Consider the following 25,824-nt stretch of genomic DNA (forward strand, 5'->3'; position numbering starts at 1 on the left):
TTGTGGCATGGCCAGCCCCCACCCCCCCCACGCCCCCGTCCCCGGGGTGATTTCTCACTTTCCCTCTCATAGTACCTGTCTCTATTTCCAGAGAGCGCCCGCGCCCTAAGGAAAAATTTCTCATCAAAACAAAAAAAATACTGTTTGTTTGTTTGTTTGTTTGTTTGTTTGTTTGTTTGGGGCTGACCCACAGCATAGCTGTAAGTGCTGCACAGAGGAAGCCAGATCCCACATGGCCTCACATGGCATGGGTCAGCCCCGGTCCCTGTGGCTTACATACCTTTTGAGCCCAGGATCCTGACAGCGGACAACTGCAGGAAAAGGATTGCAGCATGACTGGCCTCACGGGGGTGGGAGTACTTTCTCTTTTTCCCTCAAACATGAACACATTTGTTCCCTTTGGTATAATTTTTTAGCATTATTTTTTATTTAGCTTTATTTATTTGTTTATTTATTTGTTTGTTTATTTAAATTTGACCAGAGGGACAGAGTGAGAGAGAGAGAAACAGAGAGAGAGAGAGAGAGGAAGCAAGCCGCCAGGTCCAGGAATGGAACTGTGGTCGGCCATGTGGGAATCCAGTGCCCTTAACTACCATACCACCTGCCGCCCCCAGCCATTTGGTATAATTGAAAAAAAAAAATGTAATTGCCAGAGAGTGTTTGTGCTGGCTAACAAAAAACGGAGAAATAGTGGGGGCAGGGGGAAGTACCCCTCAACAGGACATGATTATGCTGCAATCCCTTGTTCTCCATTTTTCCATCTGGGGCATGCATGCACACACACTTGGAGTGTTTTTCAAGCCACTCAGGCTGGGATTCTAGCAGCAGTCAGCTATGTAAGCTCTAGCTCCTTAACCACTAGGCTCTAGGGCCACCCACAGACTGTGGTCTTCAAACAGAGACCCTGCCCTCTTCACTGCTGAGTTCTCAGCTTCGTGCTGGCCACAGGTGGTGCTTATTCCAATCTGTGGTTGAAAGAAGGAAAGAAGGTACGGTAGGAAGAGGAGATGTTGACTCACCTAGCCTGGCCCCTTTGAGAGGGCTTCGAGTGGAGGTGGCCACAAGCAGCTTCCCTGAGAGGAGAACAGCAGTCCAGGACAAGGAACCTCAAGGCAGCTGAAAGAAGCCACATGCTAAGGGCTAAGGGTTTGGAGCAGAGAGGCAGAAGATGAGGTCAGAGGTGCATGGGGACATCTCCTGAAGAGCCCTGAGGTCACAGCTTTGAGATCAGGGCTTCCTCCCTGGGCTCTAGGGAGTCATCTCGAGCAGTTAAGCAGAGAACGAGGAAGGGTTGGGTGTGCTGGGGCAGAAGAGATGGCCCCCAGGAGGGAGGTTTGTTGGCTGGGGACTCTTGCTTTAGCAGCTTTCACGTAGTTCCAGTACGGCACGGAGGTGAGATCCAGTAAGCCAGAGGGTTCCTCAGCACAGAGGGTATAGCCTGGAGTAGCACCTCCAAGGCTTTGTGAGGGAGGTGAGCCCCGTACAGGTCACACAAGAAGGAAGGCAAGCTTAGGGACCAGATGGGCCAAGTGCCTCTCCACCAACAGGTGGGTGCCAGAGGATAGGATAGGCAAGGGCCCCAGCCAGGCTCTCAGACAGCCTGCCTCTCCCACCACGCCTTCCAGATACCTGTGCCATCCCTGCACTGCCCTGCTGGACTTCTGCTTCCTATCCAGCCGGGGAAACTCCTGCTCAGATAGGGCCCTATCTCACCCCCAGTTATGAGCAGACCCACCCCTCCATACCTAGCCCAGCACCAACTCTGTCTGACTGACCTTGAGCGTTCTCTGCTTTCCCTGCCTAATGCCACCTCAAGCCCAGATAGGCCCCAGACACTGCCCTCCTTGGCCCCTGCGCCCGAGCCATGCCCTGCATTCCCTGGATGGAAGAGCCTTGTTTGATATCTTTGGGCTCAGCAAGCCTGGGAAGGGAGGGCTTGCAGAGGCCGAGCCCCCTCCATCTCCTTGTGGGTGCCCTCAGCTGCACTGCCCTCTCCATCACCTCCTCCCAGCAGCACTCAGGAGAGAGGTCAGAGTCTCCCCACACAGGGCTTCTCCTGGGGCCCCTGGCAAGGAGCCAACACTGGGTACCTTGAGGAGGGGCACAAGCGGGCTGAAGATTAGGAAGTGCTCAGGAGCCACCACTCTGCTCTTGGGCTGGGGAGATGCGGCGTACTTAGCACTGCTCCTTATAGCTCCAAAGTCACTTTTTGGTGCAAAAACATGAAATGTATTATGTATGACTTGGTATCACATTTGATATATTTAGATCATTTTTCAGAAGAGAAAACCAACAAAATCTCCCTGGGAAAAAGAAATTCCCTTTCCTCTAAATGTGCAAATTCTTTTCAGTGCCTTCCATGCTCTTCTTTGGAGCTGGGGGAGGCAGCACTCCCCCTACCCCCCTCCCGACCCCCCAGGAACCCGGCTCTGGGGAGAGGCTGCTCTCCTAGTGCACACGCGCCCGGCCCCACCGTGGGACGTCAAATTGATTAACTTCATCATGGTCGTGAGCTCCCTAATGTTTTTCTTTGAAATGTCTCGGCTCTAAACGATCGTGACCCAAGGCAATTTACAGTTACTTCCATTTTTTTTAATGAAGTCTGATTTAATAGTCGGAATGGTTAATGGCCTCGTCTGTCACACATAATAAAACAGAGCCTAATTGTATTTTAAAAAGGCCCTTTTGGTATGAACAGAAGCAACAACTTGATTGAATTGTGAGAGAGGGCTTTGGTGTGTGTTAAGATGGCTTCCCAAGGGCGCCAGACACTTTCTTCCTGGTCGCCATTTCAGCCTCCCCCACATCGTTCTTTCTTCTACTGGGATTTCGTAACTCCCCCAACCAGATAAAACCCATGGTTGTCTGCAGGCTTCCTTGGACACCCCACCAAGGGCTCCCAGGGCTTCACACACCCTTCCATAATTATAGACCTCCATGCCCTCCCACGGGACCAAATGGCCTTCTACCCATTTTATACCTGGGAAAACTGAGGCTGACTTGCCCAACTTGCTCAGAGCCCCAGGGTGGTGAGTCAGTGCCTCAGCAGGCACTGCTGCCAGTTGCCACTACCCACTGACTCTCTACAACCAGTCAGATGCCCCATAACACTCCTCCTCAGTGGCAAAATGAGGTCCACGAATCAGGCCAGGCATCACACGCATCTGGTCCTCTCAGAATCACTGTAGTCAACCACCAAGCCCAAAACCTATGGGGAAACTGAACCAAAGAAAAACAATTCACCCAAGGACCCAAAGCTTATTTTAAAAGTCTATTATTGAGCAAATAAAACACTAAGCTTCTGTAAAATATGAAAGCTGGTCTCCTACAGGAGAGCTTGGGAAAGCCCACAGAAGTCTGGTAGGGGCTGTCCTTCCCTCAACCCCTCTCCCACTAGCCTGACTACTCCTAATGTCCCATGACTCCCTGAGTTAGCCCAGCCTGTAGCCTTCAGTGAGGTTTACCAGTTAGCTGAGAAAAGAGTCTCAGGTAAAGACCCAGGGTCTCTTGCCACCTATGTGCAGATTGCCTAGCTGAGAGCACACTGATAACACAGTGGTTCTCTCTTGGGGAGTGAGAGACAATGAAAAACAACCGGATTTGGTGTCATTAGGGCCCTCTTTGGTTCGCCACCACCCACCATATGGCTCTGGGTTGGGTGTTCCCCTCTCCCAGGCCAGCTCTCTATCTGGAAGGCCATCCGTGACCTTCCTGTGGGCCTGTGAGGGTCACTAGACATAACACATAGGAATCGTGTCATCAGATCATGCCTTCTCCTGAGAGTCCCTCCACATTTCCCTGGCTGTGATGTCACCTCTTACATGACCCTGGCTTCATTGGGTGCTTTGCCAAGGGCAGACAATGGAGCCAAGTGGGCCACTGAGCCAGGCTGAAGAAATGTCAGATTTCTACCTAGGAAATGTAGAGGCCAAGGCCAAGGGGGCAGCTCAGCCCAGCCACTACATGGATGCTGCCATCTTGGGAAATAGGGCCTGCCTGAACCCTCCCATCCTTGGGGAAGAGGAGTCATGAGGATAGGGTTTCCAGCTTCCAGGCAGTTAAGTATAGGACAAAAATGAAATGAACACATTGGGCTCCAGCCCATCCATCTTCCAAACTGAGTGATTTGGATCCTGTCTCTCTGAAATGGACAGCCAGTGATTGGACCTAAAGGGTGGGAGCAGACCACATGGGATCCTCTCACCCAAGGTGCAGAAATTCCTATCAACCCTGCGGTCAGGTAGAGGACACAACAGAAAATGGGGAAGAACCAGCACACAACTGTGTGTGTGTGTGTGTGTGTGTGTGTGTGTGTGTGTGTGTCTGTCTGTCTCTCTCTCTCTCCCTCCCTCCAGTCTGCTTCAATCTAAAAAGGACAAAAGGAAAGCAGATACCTGGGGTGGCTGTGGCAGAAACCGAATTGCAAATACAAAATAAGTCTTTTCAAAAAGAGAGCTTGGGGGGAACCAGCAGTTAGCATAATGGCTATGTTGCTGGACTCCCACGTAGTCGACCGCGGTTCGCATCCGGGACCTGGTGGCTTAAAACTCACACTGGGCGCGTGTGCGTGCGTGCCCAAGATCCCGAGAGGAGAATGGAGGAGAAGGGATTGCGGCATGACCATCCCCCCTGGAGGGTGATTTCTCGCTTTCTGTCTCTATGTATGTCTCTGTCTGTCTGGCAAGCGCACACGCCCTATAGTGAAAATCTCTCCCCCCAAAAAAAGAGAGAGAGAGCTTGGGGAATAAAAGAGAGAAAGCTTGGTGAATCACTTTGTTGCCAAAATTCCCAACTGAACAAAAGGAAATATTTTTCTCAGGGATATGAGCAAAGGAATATTTGGTCCTTCTTGTCCCTAGAAGCCACCTTATAACTGTAAGGAAAGGAACTTCAGGATGAATCTAGCATTTCCCTCCCTTCCCTTCTCCTGTTCAGGCTCCATTAAATACATCCTTAAAATCTGTGTCCCTTGCTCCCTCTGTCATGTCCCTCTAGCAAACCTCCCCTGCTGGTTAAGTGAGAATCTATTCTCTCTGCATCTGCAGAGATAGCTGGAGAAAGGTATACAACTAGGCTGTATCAGTCAGCATAGGCCACACCTCCGTAACAAACAGCCCTCAGATCTCAGAGGCTGGCCACTTCAAGTGCTCTTCACTCACAGAGCATGTTCACTTCAAGTCCAGCTGTGAATCTTCTCCCCATCTTCTTCACTGCAGCCTCCAGGATGATGGAGCACCCTACCCTGGGACATAGCCAGTCTTGGGCAGAGGAAACAGAGAACAAGGAAACCCCATGTTATCCCATAAAGCTCTGCTTAGATGTGACATACATCACTTCCATTCAAATTTCGATGATCAATGAATGTCTTACACCCAAGCCTGATGTCATCAGGGCAGGAAAATGTAGTGCTATTTGAGAAAGGGCTGTTGAATGTTCCTACAGATGAACAATAGTCTCCCCAAAGATTTCCTGTCTCACTTAAAACCATTACTACTCCCCTGCAAAGGACTCTTGGTACCTCCAGCAGCTCTTCTCTCTTTGCCTAATCCACTTAATTCCCAACTCCTCCATCGCTGTTTCATGCCCTTTCCATTCTTTCCAAGTGTCCAACACCTCCTCTCCCCTTTACACTCTAGTGAACTGTCCATTGTATGGCACTGGAGATAGACGTAGAGGAAACATTCACACACCTTCCTCAGCAGTTGCCCAACTTAACTGCATCCAAGTGCATGCCCTCTGCCTTCTCTTCTCTCTGCTTGAACATGCCATGCTCCTAACCGATGATCCTCCACTTGTACACTAGACTCATCTCCTCTTGCCTGGTCACAGCCATCACCTCCACCTCCCTGACATACATCCTGCATTTCTCCTTCTCTTGGAATCCTTCGTAAAATCAGACATGCTGTCTCATCTCCCATCTTCAAAAACCATCCATGTCCCCACCTCCCTCTCCAGGTACCACCTTATTATCACTATCCATGCTTATGGCAACACTCCTCCAAACATGACACCTCTGCTCTCTCAGATTTCTCAATTTCCATCCTCTCTTGGCTTACTCCATTCAGGACTTTCATCCACCACACACAGACACTGGTCTTGTCCAGTCACCAGTAACCTGCACATAGTCAATCTAAGGGTGAATTGGTTCTTGCCTTTCTTACCCACCGGTAGTACTCGACACAGTCATTCTGTCCTTCCTGAACTTGGTCCCAGGGACAACTCTATTGCTTTGTTCCCTCCACATTTCACTGGTCACTTCTGCACAATCGCCTTACTATTGGATCATCAGGAAAGTCATAACACATTTTTGCATAGAAAAACAGAAAAATGGGTCATGACTTTCCCGACCACCTAATATGTGCTTTTCTGTTTTTCTATGCAAAATGTGTTAAGACTTTTCCAATGATCGAATAGTTTCAACTCATTTTTCCAACCATTAGCCTTTGGGGAATCAGGGCTTAATCCTTTTACTTCCTTTTGATCCTTACTTATCCCCTTTCTATCTCCCTTCCTAGGCAATACATCAGCCATATGAAATTTAGTATCACCTGTATCCTGTTGACTCCAAACTTGGGTCTCTAGCTCCATCATCTCCCTTAAACTTCAGGTTTATATATCCAGTTCCCTAATCAACAGTTCCACTTGGACACATTGAACAAGTTCAAAACTACACCACTTGATTTTAACCCCCAAACTATTTTTTTTTTTTTGGAGAGATTTTCACTGTAGGGCGCGTGCGCTCACCAGACAGACAGAGAGAGACATAGAGACAGAAAGCGAGAAATCACCCCCCCAGGGGGGATGGTCACGCCGCAATCCCTTCTCCTCCATTCTCCTCTCGGGATCTTAGGCACGCACGCACACACGCCCAGCGTGAGTTTTTTAAGCCACCGGATCCGGGACGTGAACCGCGGTTGACTACGTGGGAGTCCAGCGACATAGCCATTATGCTAACTGCTGGTTCCCAACCCCCAAACTATTAACCCCCAGCTCAAGTCTTCCGACTCTGTTATTAGTAATCCCATTCTCATGTTGCTCGGATCAACAATTTTGAGTTTCTCATTTATCCAGTTCAAAAGCAAACTCTGTCTGCCCCACCTTCAAAACATATCCTAACTTGGACTATTTCTCACCATTTCTACTGCTACCAGCCTAGGTCAAGTGGCCATCAGGTTTCACCCAGATTCTTATTGCAAGAGCCAGGTAACTGGGCTCCTGCTTCTGCCCCTGGCCTTCTCCAGGATGGAGCAATTACTCAGGACTAAATTAAATCAAGGCACTTCTCTTTTCAAAATCATCCAAGGGCTTCTCCTGCAGAGTAGAATCCAGTGACTTCTGCAAAGTCAATGGGGTCTGGCCCATCACTACCACCTCTCTGTCTTCATCTCCTAGGGCACCTCACCTGTGCACCTGTGCACCTAAGCCATCCTAACACCCCCTAACTAAGCAACTCCCTCATCAGATTGTGGTGTTTGCTCTTCCCTCAGCCTGGAATGTTCTTCTCCTAGATACCCACATGGCTTGTTTCCCCAGGTCTCTGCTCAAATGTCACTTTATCAGAGAGGTTTTACCTGAACATTCTATACAAAATGGATTCCTCACAACTTCTACCACTTGCTATTCCCTCACCCAGTTTACTTTCATACCATTTATCATCACATGCACTTCTTGTATTTGTCTCTGCAAAATAGAATGTGAATGCCTAGAGAAGCACTTTGATTTGTTTTGCTCATTGATGTGGCTCTACCCTGTAAAGCAGTGCCCGGCATGAAGGAATGACCTAATAAATATTTGTTGAATAAATGAATGAGGGACAGTAGAGCACAGAGCTATGAGTAACTCTGCAAGGACCACTTGGAGCCTAGGCTACTTGGAGACTTCTGTTTTGTGAGACATTAAACTTTCCCACTATTTAGGCTATTTTAAATTGGATTTCTGCTCTTCTCAGCCACAAGCATCCTAGCTGAGTTGCTGTCATTTAGGCCAATGGGCAGGGGAAAAAAACAGGTGTCACATAGGAGAGCCTTCTCAGGAAGTCTTCCTGTGGCAACTGGGTACTGGGGAGCTGCCACTTCTGACATAGCTTTATGTACCTCTCCCCAAATTTCACATCTCACATTGCAGGACCCTGTCTCAGCACCTGTCACTAGCAGTGCACCATAAACTTCTGGCTACCCAAGACTCTGGACCCCTGGACAAGGAGCCTGGAGAGAAAAGACCATGGTAGAATACTGGTACTTTGCCCCATTTCTAGATCAGTGAACTTAAAGTCATCATCCAATGAAGTTCCCTCAGCTTTAGCTTATTCCATTGCAGGGATCAGGTCGGTGTCAACCTCCCGCTGGAGACAGAAGGTAGGTAACTAGTAGCAGGCCGTTACTATAAGCTGAGAATTTTTACCATTTAATTCTCACCTAGAAGTGCATGGGTTGGGGATCAGCAGATGGCATAATGGTTACATCACTGGACTCCCACGTAGTAAATCACTGTTTGAGTCCTGGACCCGGTGGCTTAAAACTCGTGCTGGGCACATGTGCATGCATGCCTAAAATCCCAAAAGGAGAATAGAGAAGGAATTATGGCATGGCCACTCCCCCCGGGGGGTGATTTCTTGCTTTCTGTCTCTCTGTCTCTCTCTTTCTTCAGTGAGCACATGTAACCTATAGCAAAAACCTCTCTAAAAAAATAAAGAGAGAGAGAGAGAGAGCATGGATTGTCTCCTAATATGTATTGCTATCCCCTCGCCCCCAATTTTTAATGATCTGACAATCACTCTGATCAGGCTTCCTCCCCAATCACTCCACCCTCTAAGCTCCTGCCATGGACACCAATGGCTTCCAGGTTGCTAAACACAGTGATGACTTCTAAGTCTCTAATTTGACCTAATGGCATCAGTAGTATTTGACAGGTTGACCATTTTCTACCCCACAATGCCTTAGTTTTCCTCCCACCTCACTGGCAGCTCCTACTCAATCTCCTTTGCTAGTTTCTCCTTGCCTTCCCAACATTTTGATACCCAAAAGCGCAGTTCTTGCGTCTCTTCTCTCCCTATCCATAACTACATCCGTAGAGATCTCGCCCAACCCATGACTTCATATTTACCCACACACAACAATTTCGGTGTACTCTATCCCTCTCTGTCTGGTATCATTGCCTTTCAGCCTGAAATATTTCTTTGATCACCTTTCACCTCTTATTGTATGCACCTGCTGGCAATAAGTTCTCTTAGCTTTTGTGTATCTGAAAATATCTTTATTTCACCTTCATTTTTTAAATGAAGTTTTACAGAATATAGAATTCTAGGTTGAGAGGGATTTGTTTTTTCTTTAATGTTTGGTTTTCTTTCAGCTCTCAGAAGGTTTATTCATTGTCTAGTAACTTATTTTTCTGATGAAAATTTAGCCATTTTTTAAAAAAACTGGAGGATCCATGTATATAATGGGTCTTTTTTCTTTTCTATTTTTATAGTTTTTTTTATTAATTTCTTCTGAGCGAAAGAGGAGGTTTTTGTTTGTTTGTTTGTTTGTTTAGTGTTTTTTTCTATAGGTTGCATACATTCACCAGAGAGACAGAAAGAGATAGAGAAATAGAAAACAAGAAATCACCCCCCAGGGGAGATGGCTGCTCCCAAATCCCTTCTCTTCCAGTCTCCTCTCAGGATTTTGGGCCCGCACACACACACCTAGCGTGAGTTTCAAGCCACCAGATTCGGGATTCAAACCATGGTCAACCATGTAGGGGTCCAGTGATGTAACCATTCCACCATCTGCTGGTCATGAGGGGAACTTCTAATAGGGTTTTTATGCCACAATCCACCCCTAGTCTCAGCTAGCCCACATCATGCACACACACCCAGAAATTTTTGTGTGTTTCAGTTGTGTTACCACTGTACTACCACTTGGCCCTAATATGTTTGTCTCTCTTTGGTGGATTAATCATTTAACTATGTGTACTTAGGTGTGAGTTTCATTGTTTTTATTCTGCTTAGGGTTTACTGATATTTCTGTATCTGTGGACTGTTGTTTTTGAGAAAACTCGAAAAATTTTGGTTACTATTTTTTTAGAGTTTTTTTTTTTTTTTCACTATAGGGTGCATGCGCTCGCCAGACAGAGAGAGACAGAGAGACAGAAAGCGAGAAATCACCCCCCAGGGGGGATGGTCACGCCGCAATCCCTTCTCCTCCATTCTCCTCTCGGGATCTTGGGCATGCATGCACACGCGCCCAGCGTGGGTTTTAAGCCACCGGGTCCGGGAAGTGAACCACGGTCGACTACGTGGGAGTCCAGCAACATAGCCATTACACTAACTGCTGGTTCCCAATTTTGGTTACTGTTTTTTTAAATACATCTGTCCCATTTGATCTTCCCTCTAAAATTCTAGTCACATGTGTGGTTATATATTGTGATACAAGTCATTAGGGATCTGTTCATTTCTTTCAATAGTTTATCCTCTGTATTCTTCAGTGGATGATGATTTTAAATCACTGATACACTCTTTGTATCCACTCTTGTAAACTTTGTATTGCATTATTATATATTCTACTTCTAGGATTTCCATAAAATTCATTTTATAGTTTCCATAATGTTCCTCACATTTTCTGTCTCTTCATCAATTAATATATCATTCCTATTGATTCTTCAAAAAACTTAACAAATTTATTTCATAGTTCTTTTCTTCTAATTCTAACATCTGCATTATTTATGGGTCTGCTTGTCTTGACTAATTTTTCTTTGTGGGTCACATCTTTCTGTTTCTTTGCATTTCTTGTCATTTAAATGGTACATTGGACACTGGAGAATTTATTGTAGCAACTAGATACTGTTATCTTCTTCTGAAGAGGATTTTTCTAACAAGCTGTTAAATTACTGCTACTCATCCTAATCCAGAGATAGCTTGATTTTTAGGTCCTATTTTAGTAAGTCTATCTCAGTTTGGTCCATAAGTCTATAGCTAGTTCCTTCTTCCTAGGGTTGTGTGCTTTTTAGGGGTAGTCTTTCTAGAATTTCAATGGAAAATCTGAGGTCCTTATTAGGTTCTTTTACCTTTAAAGGACTTACATTACAGGAAGAAGCTGATATCTCTTCTTACTTTTTTTTGGCCCAGTTGTTACTTTCCTCTGAGAACTTTGGAGTTTTGACCCCTGACATGCACAGTTAAAGACTCAGGTGAAATTTAAGGAGTATTTACAGAGAGATTTTGGTACTTTCTGCTCTGTAATTCATCCTTTCTTCTTCTATTTTCAGCACTTTTAGTGGCCTCAGCATAGTAAGGCTGCAACTCTGATTAAATTATATCCACTTCTCTTGTGTGGCTAGTGATCATGCTTGTGGGGTGGGAGACAGGGAGCTGTATAAATATGGGTCTCACCCAGTGCGATTCCTTTCTCTCAAGGTTTAAATCTCCTCCAGTATATGTATGATGTAGGTCGCTGCCTCATGCCTCCAAAATTTATCATTATTATCAGCAAAAGACTTAGTCTGACACAAGCTAGTCTGTGATTACCAGAGGCTGTAGGTTCAGTCTTTCCATTTTAGATACTATCTATAATCTGACAATCCTGACATTTATTTCTACAGCCTCAATCTCTTCCTGACATCCAGACTTGTATATCAACTTCTGGAATGCTAAATAGGCATTGTGAACTATACATGAACAGAAGTAATCTCTCAATCATTTCCTTCACAAAATTAGTCCACCTACGGTCTTCACCATTTTGATAAATTGTACCTCCTTCCTTCATGGCAAACTTTGAAGACATCTTTGACTCCTTTTCCTCACATCCCACATCAAAGCCCTTTGTAAAATTCTTAAACACACATCCAGAATGAAATGATACATCAGAGACTTGTATAAAAATAAAACGGTAGGGGAAAGCGGGTAGGAGTGAAAATGAAATGAGATTACCCATTAGATAATAATTAACTGGGTTATGGGTATACGGTGGCATATTAATTGTACTCTATTTTTATGTTTGGAATTTTGGGTCCAAGTCACCACATGCTCGGATTATTGCAATAGCCTCCTCACTGGCCACATGGCTTTGATCCCCACCCCCACATAGACTATTCTGAATCTAGCAGCTAAAGCAAAGCAATCATTTTTAAATCAAGTCATATTATGTCACTCTCAGCTCAAAATCTGTTAATAGCTTTCCATCTTATTTATTTAAGACACGAAAATCATATAATTGTCCATAAGGATCACTGTTACCTCTTTCTCTTATTTCCTGACCTTGTTGTTTGTAATTATTTTGTAGAATGTGCCCAGGTTTAGATTTTTCCTGACGCTTCATCGTGATTACATTCGAGCTCCGTATTTCGGCAGGAACTGCACTGACATGATTGATGTGTGTCCTTCCTCGTACTTCACATCAGGAGGTACATGGTATCTATATGTTCCCTAACTGGCAATGTTAAATTTGGTCACACCGTTGACGAGTTTCCCATCATCTCTCTCCACAGTAAAGATGTTATCTTTCCCTTTTGTAGCTGATAAATAACCTATGCAAATATTCCAATCCCCACTAAACTAGTGGTTTTAGTGTCCACTGACAATCCCAGCCCCATCACTGGTTGATACTATCTGTAAGAAAATGCTGTTTTCTCTTTACTAGGGGTTGAGGTTAGTGTCAACTTCTCTGAGATCTGAGGTGATTAGCTGCAGACAGGCTGAAACAAGATAAAAATGAACTAGCAGTGCCAAGATCAAAGAACATGATAGGCAGAAGAACTGGTAAATGCAAATTCCTGGACATGAGACAAGCCTCGTTGTCCCATGGGACAATTGTGAAAGGTAGGACAAACATTGAGGGAAGAACAAGAAGCCAGGAGGACTAGAGCAGAGGGAAAGGTAGGAGAGAAAGTCAGAGAGGTAGCCCTCCCAGACTATGAGCACCTTCTGGGTCCTGCTTAATTTGGCTTTATTCTAAGAAAATTGGGAAAGCAGTGAAGGTCTTGAGCACAGGAGTGACATGATCTGATCTACTTTATTTTTATTTATATTTATTTATTTATTTATTTATTTATTTATTTATTTATTTATTTATTTATTTATTTGCCAGAGGATTTATTTATTTATTTATTTATTTATTTATTTATTTATTTATTTATTTATTTATTTATTTATTTATTTATTTATTTATTTGCCAGAGGATGCCTGAGAGAGACAGAGAGCAGGAGAAAGAGGAAGAGGGAGATAAAGAAAGCACTTCTCACCGCACTTCTCACCCGGATATGGTCACGCTGCAATCCCATCTCCTCTATTTCTCCATTCCGTCAGGATTTAGGGGCCAGGCAGTGGTGCTGTGCTAACACAACTGGACCAACAGGGTGCTGGGTTCACATCCTGGGGCCTCCTGAACACACCAGGTGTGTACATGTATACCTGTGATCCAGGTCAGCTGAAACCAGCATGAAGAGACTGTTGAGGGTGCACATCTCTGGGTCTCACTCCCATGGAAAAAATAACCAAATAAACTTTTTTAAAAAGAAGAAGGTGGGTCCAGCAGATGGCATAGTGGTTAAGGTACTGAATTCTCACATGGGTGACTGCAGTTTGAATCCCAGACCTGGAGGCCTGGAGGCATGAAAATTGCATCAGGTATGTGTGTATGTGTGCCCAAGATCCCAGGAGGAGAATGGAGAAGAAGGGATTGCTGCATGGCCATCCCCACTGGGGAGTGATTTCTCACTTTCCCTCTGACTGTCTCTGTCTCTCTCTGGTGAGTGCATGTGACCTATCACAAAAACTTCACAAACAAAAAGAAGAAGAAGGGGCCACCAGGTTGCATAGTGGTTAAGGTGCTAGATTCCCACATGGTCAACCGCAGTTTGAATCCCAGACTGATTGGCTTGAAAATCTCACAGGGCATGTGTGTGTGCGAGCCCCAAATCCCAGAAGAATAAAAGAGAAGGGACTGTGGAATGGCCATCCCTTCTGGGCATGATTTCTCACTTTCCCTCTCACTCTCTCACTCTCTCTCACTCTCTCCAGAGAGCACACATGCACTATGGCAAAAATAATAAAAAAAGAAGGAGGAGGAGGAGGAGAAGAGGAGGAAGAAGAAGAGGAAGAAGAAAACAGGAGAAGTCTACACAAGCTGTCTTTAAACAAAGACCACTGCTCACAGAAGCTTGTTGCCTTTGTTCAGCAAATGCCTTTACAAGAGCAGCTTATCTGAACTACTGGGAACTTGAGTTCCTTGGATAGCTTCTGTCATAAACATATACAGTTATGCAAGGAATGCCTTCTTGATCTTGTAGCTCTACTTTGTTAGAGTTTGACATAAATGACTTTATTTACTTACTTATTTATTTATTTATTTGCCAGAGGATGCCTGAGAGAGACAGAGAGCAGGAGAAAGAGGAAGAGGGAGATAAAGAAAGCACTTCTCACCGCACTTCTCACCCGGATATGGTCACGCTGCAATCCCATCTCCTCTATTTCTCCATTCCGTCAGGATTTAGGGGCCAGGCAGTGGTGCTGTGCTAACACAACTGGACCAACAGGGTGCTGGGTTCACATCCTGGGGCCTCCTGAACACACCAGGTGTGTACATGTATACCTGTGATCCAGGTCAGCTGAAACCAGCATGAAGAGACTGTTGAGGGTGCACATCTCTGGGTCTCACTCCCATGGAAGAAATAACCAAATAAACTTTTTTAAAAAGAAGAAGGTGGGTCCAGCAGATGGCATAGTGGTTAAGGTACTGAATTCTCACATGGGTGACTGCAGTTTGAATCCCAGACCTGGAGGCCTGGAGGCATGAAAATTGCATCAGGTATGTGTGTATGTGTGCCCAAGATCCCAGGAGGAGAATGGAGAAGAAGGGATTGCTGCATGGCCATCCCCACTGGGGAGTGATTTCTCACTTTCCCTCTGACTGTCTCTGTCTCTCTCTGGTGAGTGCATGTGACCTATCACAAAAACTTCACAAACAAAAAGAAGAAGAAGGGGCCACCAGGTTGCATAGTGGTTAAGGTGCTAGATTCCCACATGGTCAACCGCAGTTTGAATCCCAGACTGATTGGCTTGAAAATCTCACAGGGCATGTGTGTGTGCGAGCCCCAAATCCCAGAAGAATAAAAGAGAAGGGACTGTGGAATGGCCATCCCTTCTGGGCATGATTTCTCACTTTCCCTCTCACTCTCTCACTCTCTCTCACTCTCTCCAGAGAGCACACATGCACTATGGCAAAAATAATAAAAAAAGAAGGAGGAGGAGGAGGAGAAGAGGAGGAAGAAGAAGAGGAAGAAGAAAACAGGAGAAGTCTACACAAGCTGTCTTTAAACAAAGACCACTGCTCACAGAAGCTTGTTGCCTTTGTTCAGCAAATGCCTTTACAAGAGCAGCTTATCTGAACTACTGGGAACTTGAGTTCCTTGGATAGCTTCTGTCATAAACATATACAGTTATGCAAGGAATGCCTTCTTGATCTTGTAGCTCTACTTTGTTAGAGTTTGACATAAATGACTCCATTTTGGTACTGGCAACTTTGACACTAGGAATGGGGCCATTCTCTCCTCATTTTTTGAAAGGCCATGTAAGTTAGTTTTGGTCTGGTGACATGGAACCTTAGCATGAATGGTGCCATTTTGGTTTCGTCTATTGGAGGCTAGTGCAGGAACTCAGTCCTAAACAATGACCTCCCCTAAATTTTATTCAACAGCTGTTAGCATAGTACCTGGTATACTGGCCACACTTAGGACAATTGACCTATCTCAGTGAGTCTTGCTTTGCTCAAAATATTTCTAGACTCCTCTTTAAAAACTGACATCAGAGTTAATTTATAAACCACAAAGAAAAGCAGTCTTATTGCTTCATTTCCACCTTTATTGCCAACACCAAACAGTACCTTATATGGTAACCAGTTGAGTAACCCTTGGCTATTTCCAACAATCTGCTCGCTGACGGAGTAAAGAACTGAAGTTGCCTGAGGAAGTGCACAAGGAAGAATTCTTGGTAACAATATTCAACAATAGCATCAAGGCAAAATGTATTATCCTCCAAGGGCATTTTTGTAGGAGATGGAGGTCAATGGGATGGAAAGATTTCATGCTTTGTGAAAACTAGCAGTCTCTGTACTTTGAGGTCAGAGCTTAAGCACTATAGTTTCTCTAGTTCTTTCTCTTCCCCTCCCCTCCACTTCTCTTTATTCAGATCCTTAAAGCATGAGGCAGCTGTCAGTTGGTAGAAAAGGAAAGTCACTGTTTTCCAGGCTAGAGGCAAGCAGGGTGAGTGTGGACAGTGGCATTCTATGTCCTTCCAGTCTGGAAACTGAACCAGGAAGAGGTTAAGATAACCTACAGGGGGATTGTAGACAAGCCAGTCTAGACATTTGCACTCATGGAGAAAGGCCTACCTGCACCCCACCCCCCAGCCACCCTCCCCTCCTTCCCTGAGGGCTAAAGAGAGCCCTGAACCAGAAAGTCAATTAAGCACTCTCAAGTCTGTGCCAGGTCTCTCAGACTCCTCTTCCCTCCAGGTCAGAGCTCAAGAACAGGGCAGTGACTCCAGTCTTTTAAGAGCTTTGTTGGATGACAGCCAATGTTCAGCTTTGTCTGTCTGTAATTCTCAATCTTTTGAGGTTTCCCCATTACTGAGCACTCCTCTGCCCTCTCCTTGCCTAATGATTAAACTTTTAGGAGATGTCATTTTTTCCCACCATGTACCTACCATTGGAGTGGAGATTTCATTTTATTCTCCAACTAAAAAGAATAAACTACCTACTTCCTTTAGCTTCATGGTCTGAGACATACTTGGATATGGAATGGGGCGGACTTGCTGAGGAAACCTTTTAAAGAGAAGGCTGAGTACAATTTAAATGCGTAATAGATTTCTACCCCATTTGCCAAAAGCCATCTCAAAAGAGGGCTGATACGTATGGGCTGTTAAATGCTGGTAATTATACAGCCGGAACACGTACCCTTTCAGACATGAAGTCAGAGGGCTTCTGCCATCCTGGCTGCTTAGACAAGCTGACCTGAGCACATTCACGGAGGACTCGCTGGCAAATACCACAGTCCAGGTAAACAGGGTCTGCAAAATGGTTTCTCATCCTGGAGAGAAGTCACTTTACCCGGGAATACTGAGAGTCAAGCGAATCCTAAACTGTACACGTTGTGTTGCCAATCAAGTCATCTCCTTGTTTTAGAATCTCCTGGGCTTCTCCTTGCCGCTTCCCCCGTCTTCCCTACCAGTCATCCCTGGATCCCTACCCCAAGGCAGAGCCAAGTGCATCCAGCCCCCTCCCCACCTTGGCCCGTCCTATTTGCTCCCGTGGGGACCCGTCAGTGCTTTGTGCCATAGACTGTGCCTTCCACATTCTGATTCCTCACGGCCTGCACCCACACAGCAAATCAAAGTCCTCCCAAACAGGAAGTGTCTTTCTTCTCCAAAGCCTACAGTGCAGAGGACAAAATCAGTGTTTAAGAAAACTAGGCCAGTCAGTGGCATGGTGGTAAAGGCAGCTGGATTCTACATGGCAGACTGCATGGTTTGAGTCCTCGATTCGGAGACTTTAAAAAAACAAGCCAGGTGCATGTGTACACATGCCGGAAATCTGGAGAGGACAATGGAAGAGAAGGGACTGTGGGACAGCCATGCCCCGTAGGTGATAATTTCTCTCTCTCTCTCTCTCTCGCTCTCTCTCTCCCTACCTCTCCCTCTCCATCTCTCTCTCTCTCTCTCTCTCTCCAGGGAGCACATACATGCACCCCATAGCAAAAACTAAAAAGGAAAAGAAAAACAAATCAGTGCTTAAGAAGACTGATTTAATAACGTATGTGATTTAGAAATATAAATGAAATAGCCTCATGTCATGCTGAAACTTCCTGCTCTTGCACCATCTTCTGAATTTCACATCACCTTCATTTCGGTGTGGGATGCAAATCCTGGTTTTCTCGTGCCAACAACTTCTGTGCCTGTCTTGTTCTCTGAAAACAGCCATTACTGACCCAGAGGTTTTTCTGTGGGAACGAGCACTCGCACTGCATGCCAGGAGTGGAGTGCTGGGAAGTGTCCACCAGCACCACATCGCAGTGGCTGTAGTGTCAACAGAGATCAGTCAAGCCTCTAGCCTCCACTCTGCTCCTCCAGCTGCCAAACGTGTAATAAAGAAGGAAAGAACTAGTTGCTGTCAGCATGGCACCCAAGGACAGGGTGAGAAACTCCCACATGGGAGGCCCACACTGCTTTCAAAGGAGCTAACTAAAATCCACAGCAGTGTGTGCTTCAGTGCCTCTATAGAACCACCATACTACTTTAAAAAACAAACAGACAAACTCGTCCTTTAACTCTGTTTTTTCCACAGACTTTTTTTTAATAGCCCGAGTGTATGAGCTTGCCAGAGAGAAAGACAGACATAAGTGTGCAAGAGAGAAAGCATTCTCCAATGAGATGTGAGCACACCACAGTCCCTTTCCTCCGTTTATCCAACCCTTTAGGATTTGGAATACACATGCGCACGTGCCCGGCATGTTTTTCAAGCTGCACGTCTGGAATTCAGACCACAGTCAACTGTGTGGGATCCACTTCCCACTGCACAGTGCTTAACTGCTGCACTATACGCTGCCCTGAACCACGTGGCTTCAATGAGCTGTAGTGGGAGGGCTGGTCTCCAACTGTCTCCCTCCACCCACTCCTGCTCTACACATACACACTCTTCAAAACTCTTCAGAGCCTTTGATCACAAAAAAGAAAATAAGAGCAACTGATCAAGATGGGACTGCATGGAAGGTGAATAATGAGAGGGAGCATAACAAGCCTTTCAAGGAAAACAACTTAAAAATTAATGAGCTCTAGGAAGGGAAGGCATCACAAGAGAATCAATCAAGCTAGGTCTTCCAAGCACTTGTCAGTTGATCACAAAGCATTTCTTGCATGCCTACTATGCATAAGGCACTTCTGGCAAGGTTGAAATGGACACAAAGATGTACCTTATATAAAAAGAAATACTGTAGAAAAAACTACCTTAGCCTTTGACCTCAAAGGGCCTATAACCTAAGCGGGAATTATCAAATCTAAAGCACTCCTCCGGAGGCCCCTATGCTTCCGGAACATTTTATATGTAGTGCCCAAACCCCAAGGTTTCTCTCATGTGTGTCCACGTCACTGTCTCCCCAGACCTTTGTAGGAGTTCTGGTGTGTATTGCTATGAACGTTCAAGTGCTGCTGCCAGTTAGCATTATGGAAGGCGGGTGTTGGGGTGAGATCATTTTCCATAAGAGTCGTTAAGGAAGACTTTGCAGAGGAGATCAAATTTAAACTGGAACTTGTAGGATGATAAATTTGGAAGTACAGGGCAAAGGCCAGAGAGTGTTCCAAGGCAGAAAGGAGTTAGTGATTTAGCAAGGAAGCTAGGCGTCCATGGGCCTAGTCACATAGCACAGCAGATGCCTTCCCCACAGACGGAATCGATTACCAGGTGCTGAGATGGGGCAACGCAACGTGGGGAGAGTGGGGGAAACCAAACAGAGGTAATACCTGAACTGGGCTCTGAGGAACAGTGTGTTACCTCAGGCCACCGACGGAAATACATTCAAGGCACCTTGGGCCAAAAGAGGCAAAGAGCAAGTTTGGGGGCAAGAATGTCTATGTGGGGTCAATACTAAAAAATTTTACTTTCCATGTATATGTCCCCCACTCCTCAGTCTTTCCCCAAAAGACTGTGAAGCCTAACAGCCACAGGAAAAGGATGCGGTGTCCTAAAATAATGCAGTCACCGCTCAGCTGTAAACTGGAGATTTTGCTTTTTTGACTATTCTTTGGCATTTCTAGGAAGATGATATAAAGTCAGGCTTTATTGAGAATGGAAAAGGAATTCTAAATTATTTATTTATTTTTGGAGCGGCCTTTGCTATCGTGAGTATGCGCTTGCCAGAAAGACAGAGACAGAGAGACAGAAAGCGAGAAATCACCCCCCAGGGAGGATGGCCACGCTGCAATGTCTTCTCCTCCACTCTCCTCTCGGGATCTTGGGCACGCACGCACATGTGCCCAGCGTGAGTTTAAGCCACTGGGTCTGGGACTCAAATCACGGTCAACTACATGGGAGTCCAATGACATGGCCATTACGCCAACTGCTGGTCCCAAGGAGTTCTAAATTCTAAGAGCTCTATTTATATACCAAAAGCAAAGCTTGGACACGTAAACATGAGTTTTACTCTAAGCCAGAGAGAAGACACTCAGGATATAAGGAGAGTCCTTCAGTAGGGAAGAAATGGAAGGCTTCCAGGGCAGCGAAAGAGGAAGATTAAGAAAGGAGTGGTAAAGGATGGCATCTCCCTTCCCTGTGGTTACTCCTCCTGTGTGTTCAGCTTGGCGGGGGGAGCTAGACAGACATCTTGCAGGCGGGGAATAGTCGGGCACTGTATTGATGGGACGTGTGTGAGAGAGTCCTAGATCCTCGGGTTGGTGGCCTACTTTCTCAAGCACAGCCTGGGCAGGGCTGCAAGTCACACAGAGAAGCCCTCCTTGTGACTCAGCGGCATATCCAATACGGCCTGGGAGCTCTACTCAGCACTGGTGGGGGAAGGGGGTCTAGCTAGTCAAAATATGGTTGGCTCCCAAAGCTTGAGCAAGATGTTCACGACATCCCAAAGTTCCGAAATCCAACTTCCAGCCACCCACAAACTGAGGAGAGGAACAGTGCCAAACTGAAATGGAGGCTGTTGAGACCAAAAGCAATGGCAGGGACGTGGTCAGCAGCAGTTATGTGGCTGGGTAACATACGAACGAAAGCCGGGGGTCCGTTTACATCAACCAGCGGCGACAGCAGGGTGGACACAGCAGCTGGCCTGTCAAGGACCTGGACACGTGCACTAGGGAAATTGTTCCCCAGGCCACCCAGAGAGAACTTCTGTTCTCCATCACTACGTGCCATCTTGGGAAGGAAAATAGGAAGAGGCTTTGAAAAGCTGAGTATTTCTTCCAAAGAGGCAGCTTTAAGCCCAAGACAGAAAAGTGTGTGCCAGAAGAGAATGTTATCTATGATTGACACGTTTAAGGCCATCCACCTCTTCCCACAACCTCCCGAAGCCAGATGGGGCTCATGCAGAATTTTAAATTAATGATACGAAATGGAAAAACTGACTTTCTCTTGCATGGGCTGAGTTTCAACGTGTGGGAGGTGGGAAGCAGGAAGAACACTGGTGGGGCAAGGTCTGAAAACCCTCAGAGAGTGTGGTCTAAGTCCTGACCGATGCTTTGGGCTTTCTGAAAACGCAACTCCAATACTCCAACTCCAGACCTGCTAAATCAGAATCCTGCACTCGTGGCCAGGGAATGGGCATTCTGACAGCTCTCCTGCCACTCTGATTTGGAAACCACTTATTTTGGTACTGGTGTAGGAATCAGCCTTGGACATCACTTCCTCCAGGGTCAAGGGGAGGACAACTTGCAGCAAACTGAAAATGAGGAGGGAGGGCTGGCGCAGGAAACACACACGGTTGGTGTGACCTGGATCAACACGCGGTTATGAACAGCAGAACGAGTAGTTGTTATGGGGGCTGCAAAGAAGTTGTTCTAATTGTCCTGTTGTCTCATAAAGGGAGAGTTACGATCATACTAGGTGTACGTAGGCTATAGGCTGGTGAGTGGGAACTGAAAATTTCGGAATGTGAGTTCAAGAGAAGCCTTGCAGAACTAGCTGGGTTCGGAGCGCATGGCTTCCCCCTGACACAAAATTTGTTCCCACTAGGGTTCAGAGCTGAGGGGGAGCTAGCTGGGACAGAGAGGATTGAGATGGAAGTCTGGAGTCACAGCGGGGATGCCAGGGCAGTCACTGAGGGCATGGTCAAGGCATCCCTCAACATCCAGCTTCTAAAGGGTCTGGAGAGAAAAAACAGCTCCTCTTGAAAACTAGCTCCTATTCCACATGGATTAGGTCATTGGGAAAATCATGACATAGTCTTCTGCTTTTCTACGCAAAAATGTGTCAAAACTTCCCCGACGACTCAACAGTAAAGACAAAAATACCCAACAGACCTCTTTAGGGGCAGTGGAAATGAGCTGAAGGAGAGGATTTTTTAACTGTTTGCAGTGTTCAAATGTGTTGGGTTTTATGAACCAATGCTCTTCTTACATAGCCACATAGCTTTAAAAAATACCAAAAATATACAGCGATCATTCTAAAAAAAATTGTTTATTGCTAGAGGGCAAGTGAACTTCCGAGAGGGAGAGAGGGAGACAGGGAGACAGGGAGCGAGGGAGAGAACTTCCCAGTGGGGTGTAGTGATGCTGCAATGCTCTTTCCTCCATTCCTCCCTCCTGCCAGGCTTTTGGGCATGTGCACATGCACGCGGCATGTTTTTCAAGTTGCTAGGGCCAGCATTTGAACTATGGTCAGCCATGTGGGATCTGGCTCTCCATGCGCAGGGCTTTAAACACTGAACTATGAGGCTGGCCCACTAAAGATATTGACTCTGTAAGTTGGGAAATAAATAATACTGCCTAAACAATTTACCAAAACATTATCACAAATACGTTAACGTACTATTACTATATATACATGTCCAATATACTTCCTATGTTCATTATATCTAAACACTGAATGCTAGGTGATTAATAACATTCTTTGGTTCCACTTTTATTTTTTGACTTATTAAAGAAAAAACAGAAATGTTTGGTTACAAATACACTAATCAAAACATACTCGATTTAGGGTACATTAAAAAAACACACACATGAAAGAGATGTTTAAAGTTTTTATACTTAATGTCAAATACCAAATTTAAATAGATCAAGATAGATCTTCTGTGGTCCTCAAAACAAGTTCAAAAAAATTACGTCTTCATAATCCCATTGTGCCTTGCTGACTGGTTTGCTGCATTTTTTATTTTTAACAGATTTCTCTAACTGAATGTGCTGTCAGAGAAGCTTCAAACATTTCCTGTTTAATACAAACATCTCCTGTTTCACACATACATATATGCATCCAAAGTAAAGACTAGAAAAAACACACAGCAAATAATGGTACTCTGGTTGTTGAAATCTGGTTCACTGTTTGTTGGTGTTTTTGTACTCTACCCTCCCCCCCCAAAAAAGGGAGGGGACTGAAAAAGAAGTCTCATCTACTCAACTCTCATTAAAAGACCACAAAATATTTTTGTGTATTTACGGGACTGTGATAACCAAAACAAAACAATAAAACAGTAAAGAGTTATGGGACTATTCAAGATGAGTGTGAGGAAAGGGAGCTCCTTTAAACATATATTTAAGGAGAAATACAGTTACTTCTCTGAAAAACTTGGTAAAAAGAATGCTGGGCTTTCTAGAGCTACCAAGCAAGGTGGTATCAACAATGCCCACTTCCTGAACTCTTCTGTAGCTGAAACTTCAGACTTCCAGGTGATTTCTGATACCAACAATACAACAACAGGGCATGGGTAATTGTGGTCTTAGTTAGAAACAATGCCAGAGATAAAACATACCTTGACCAGTCAATCAAATTGCAGCTAAAGCATTACTGGGAAAATTTCCTAAAGCACTCTATGCTTCTAAAAAATGGGCAGCCTGCAGTACAGGTAGATAGCACCTTTGCATTGAAGAAGTCTGCACAGATTTTAGAAGTGGCAATAATGAATGTGGACAGTCTTCATTCAGATAAGGCTCCACTGAATTGAATGGTTTCCCCCACTTAGGAGGTGGACTCTTCTAGTTCTATACAGGCCAGGGTGTGTTTACCAGTGCTAACTTCCAGCCGTGTGATAATGGCCAAGGGAAGCTGCAATGATGAATCTTTGACAGAAAACACATTCCTCTGAATTTTGCTCGCCTTTATGGCGTCTGAGGAGACTTCCAAAAGTTCATAGAAAAATGGAATTAAAATACAAGGCTATTTTGGTGCAAAACATTTTGAAATTCATGCATTTTTTAAAATATGCATTTCTCATGAACTTTCTGCAGAGCCTTCCTATATATGTTAGAATAGGCATCTACTTAATGCTCCATAAATTAAAAACACTTCCAACCAAATAGGCCACCAGCTTGAGATCTCTTCAACTTCTCCTGGAGAACCAATAAGTAACCCACCACCAGACAGGCTTGACAGATGGGTTGCATTCAGGCCCTGATTCTTCACCACCACCTCTTCATTTTCTCCTTTACTCAGTAACTGCAGTATTTTCCACTCTGCGCTCAGCCACATCTCACTTGTGGTGAATGCCGGCCAGCATGAAGCATGCAGACTGGTAGGGATTTGTGGGAGTCCCTCTGCCACCTCTGCGAAAACTTGTCTGGGCTAATCTGACGGTCTGCGGAATACTGCCAAGTGCCTCCCCACCCCCGATGCCCCCCCCTTGAGGCCAACTCCCCAGTGAGCCAGCAAGACTAGAACTTCCCCCACAAACAGCCATTTGAAATTTCTGCCCGAATACGTGAACACATAAAGGTCTTGTTGCATGCCCCTGGGTTTTTGTGGCTGTTAAGCATTATTTTTGTGGCAGTAGATAATTGCCTCTACAGGTTTTAATTTGCTTGACAGAATTTCTGAATTTGCCATTTCTCTTGCAATTTTCTCAAGATTGACTAGTAAAAACCTTTGCAGTTACTATCTCCCAGTTCATAGATCATTATTTGATACCGAGCGACCACTTTGTGCTGGGCGCTTTCTCAAGTTCTCTTATCCAGTCCTCATGACCACCCTCAACGTTAACTTCCCCACTGTGGGGAATTTGAGGAAATGAGAAACTCTCAGGGAGACTGATAAGAAAATTTATCCCATGTCACATAAACTGGCATGATAATGGTCCAAATCCCAGATCTCTTTTTTTTTTTTTTTTATTAAAGAAAAAACAGAAATGTTTGGTTACAAATACACTAATCAAAACATACTCGATTTAGGGTACATTAAAAAAACACACACATGAAAGAGATGTTTAAAGTTTTTATACTTAATGTCAAATACCAAATTTAAATAGATCAAGATAGATCTTCTGTGGTCCTCAAAACAAGTTCAAAAAAATTACGTCTTCATAATCCCATTGTGCCTTGCTGACTGGTTTGCTGCATTTTTTATTTTTAACAGATTTCTCTAACTGAATGTGCTGTCAGAGAAGCTTCAAACATTTCCTGTTTAATACAAACATCTCCTGTTTCACACATACATATATGCATCCAAAGTAAAGACTAGAAAAAACACACAGCAAATAATGGTACTCTGGTTGTTGAAATCTGGTTCACTGTTTGTTGGTGTTTTTGTACTCTACCCTCCCCCCCCAAAAAAGGGAGGGGACTGAAAAAGAAGTCTCATCTACTCAACTCTCATTAAAAGACCACAAAATATTTTTGTGTATTTACGGGACTGTGATAACCAAAACAAAACAATAAAACAGTAAAGAGTTATGGGACTATTCAAGATGAGTGTGAGGAAAGGGAGCTCCTTTAAACATATATTTAAGGAGAAATACAGTTACTTCTCTGAAAAACTTGGTAAAAAGAATGCTGGGCTTTCTAGAGCTACCAAGCAAGGTGGTATCAACAATGCCCACTTCCTGAACTCTTCTGTAGCTGAAACTTCAGACTTCCAGGTGATTTCTGATACCAACAATACAACAACAGGGCATGGGTAATTGTGGTCTTAGTTAGAAACAATGCCAGAGATAAAACATACCTTGACCAGTCAATCAAATTGCAGCTAAAGCATTACTGGGAAAATTTCCTAAAGCACTCTATGCTTCTAAAAAATGGGCAGCCTGCAGTACAGGTAGATAGCACCTTTGCATTGAAGAAGTCTGCACAGATTTTAGAAGTGGCAATAATGAATGTGGACAGTCTTCATTCAGATAAGGCTCCACTGAATTGAATGGTTTCCCCCCCCTAGGAGG

At 44.9% G+C, this 25,824-nt stretch overlaps 1 long non-coding RNA gene across 8 annotated transcripts in view; it reads left to right on the plus strand.

Annotated features, from left to right (window-relative positions):
* The window catches only part of LOC102500247 (uncharacterized), a 91,381-nt gene that overhangs the window by 34,387 nt on the left and 31,170 nt on the right, over positions 1 to 25,824 (plus strand). For 2 of the 8 annotated variants that reach the window (XR_001370086.2, XR_333966.3), the window contains exons 4-5: positions 8,125 to 8,354; positions 12,258 to 12,378. The exons of 1 other annotated variant lie outside the window; for it this stretch is intronic. This is a non-coding gene — a long non-coding RNA (uncharacterized LOC102500247). Of the gene's footprint in view, positions 1 to 8,124; positions 8,355 to 12,257; positions 12,386 to 13,149; positions 13,286 to 25,824 lie in introns of those variants that run through there. 5 more of the 8 variants (XR_001370083.2, XR_001370082.2, XR_001370088.1 and 2 more) reach the window with 5 other exon arrangements.

This window comes from Tupaia chinensis, unplaced genomic scaffold, assembly GCF_000334495.1.
Source record: "Tupaia chinensis unplaced genomic scaffold, TupChi_1.0 Scaffold000119_2, whole genome shotgun sequence".
In the NCBI taxonomy this organism is placed as follows: Eukaryota; Metazoa; Chordata; class Mammalia; order Scandentia; family Tupaiidae; genus Tupaia; species Tupaia belangeri.